The 1,761-nt window shown below is 40.7% G+C and overlaps 1 non-coding gene across 1 annotated transcript; it reads right to left on the reverse strand.

The window, feature by feature from the left end:
- Positions 1–1,192: 1,192 nt before the first annotated feature.
- LOC141679943 (small nucleolar RNA R71) lies at positions 1,193–1,299 on the reverse strand. Its single transcript, XR_012558214.1, has one exon. It is a non-coding gene; the product is annotated as a small nucleolar RNA R71 (small nucleolar RNA).
- Between the last annotated feature and the right edge of the window lie 462 nt (positions 1,300–1,761).

The following is a 1,761-nucleotide window of genomic DNA, read 5'->3' on the forward strand; positions in this document are numbered from 1 at the left end:
GTATTGGTTGTGCTTATTCGTCTTATGTGCGTAGCTAACATATAAGATAGCGTGTTAATCTCTATTGAAGCGACAGTGAATATAGAGGTTTAGAACTTGCCATGCTAGCATAGGTTCATGTACGTGTATGCATGATTCGTAGGTAACTCTAACCGTTTTACTTGCCCTATGTAATCAAGATAGATAACTTGTTCTTAAACCGTTATGTTGTCAAATTCTATAGACATATAGGGTCTCAATATAATTGGTGCCTATTCAGCTTCTATCTCTTTTGTGGATGTCTGGTAGAATGGTACTCGTGCAACGAAAGTTGGCATTTATCAGTTTCGTGTTATCTGATTAGTGTCCTCACCATCACATGCTAAGGTTAAGAATGAGAAGGCTATTGAACGAAGTATTTAATGAAGTTAGGATCTCATGTTTGTCATATATAGTAATTCAACTTCAATTCTCTTAGTTAATGTTATTTAGTATAATCTCTTAGTTTAATAAAAACCCAATTTGTTATTTGTCTTAGCATTGAGCGATAACCATACATTGTTGCATAGGTGCATAAATTGAACTTAACCTAAACCAGTCTCTGTAGGAACGAATCTGATTTATATCTTATACTACTTGCGAACGCGTATACTTGCGTGAATATTAACGCGTGTTTTCGCCCTAACAAGTTTTTGGCGCTGCTGCCGGGGACTCGGTGTTAATTTTTAGTTTATGTGCTTGTCATCAGTGGTCGTTAAAGTTCACTGACTCGGATTCTTTTACTTTCACGGTTTATTTGTTTGTGTTTCAGGTACTCATTACAATGGGAGATCCAGCAGCACGAACAAAAGCCTTGATGGATTTTTCTCAACCCAAGATCAATGACATTCAATCTAGCATTGTCCGGCCAGCTATCACAGCTAATACCTTTGAGATCAAGCCTGACATAATTCAATGGGTACAGACTTCAGTCCAGTTTGGGGGTTCTCCAACGGAAGATCCCAATACACACATTAGGGATTTCATTGAAATATGCGACACCTACAAGTTCAACGGTGTTTCTGAAGATGCTGTGAAGCTGAGACTGTTCCCATTCTCTCTGAAGGACAAGGCTAAGAGCTGGTTACACTCTCTACCAGCTGGTTCGATTACTACTTGGGAAGATCTTGCTCAGAAGTTTCTTACTAAATTCTTCCCTATGGCGAAGACAGCTGCACTCAGGAATGCTATTACTCAATTTGCGCAGCAAACGGGAGAATCGCTAAGTGAAGCTTGGGAGTGCTACAAGGAGATGCTTAGGAAGTGTCCTCATCATGGAATTCCTGATTGGATGATCATCACTTGTTTTTACAATGGGTTGGGAGCACAGTCCAGACCCATGCTCGATGCAGCATCAGGCGGAGCATTATGGGCAAAGAGCTATAAGGAAGCTTATGATCTAATTGAACTGATGGCTGCTAATGAATATCAGTATCCAACCCAGAGATATCCACAGGGCAAGGTAGCAGGAGTTCTTGAAGTGGATACAGCTACGGCTATCACTGCTCAACTAAAGGCGTTGTCTATGAAGATCGATTCTCTGGCTAACTATGGTGTTAAACAGATAAATAGTGTTTGTGAGCTGTGTGCCGGTCCGCATGTGACGGAGCAATGCGCTATATCTAGTGACTCAGCTCAGTTTGTGAGCAACTTTCAAAGATCACAATAACCAGTTCCAGACACTTATCATCCTGACAACTGGAATCATCCTAACTTCAGCTGGAGCAACAATCAGAATGTGAT

This window comes from Apium graveolens, chromosome 1, assembly GCF_009905375.1.
Source record: "Apium graveolens cultivar Ventura chromosome 1, ASM990537v1, whole genome shotgun sequence".
NCBI classification, from domain to species: domain Eukaryota; kingdom Viridiplantae; phylum Streptophyta; class Magnoliopsida; order Apiales; family Apiaceae; genus Apium; species Apium graveolens.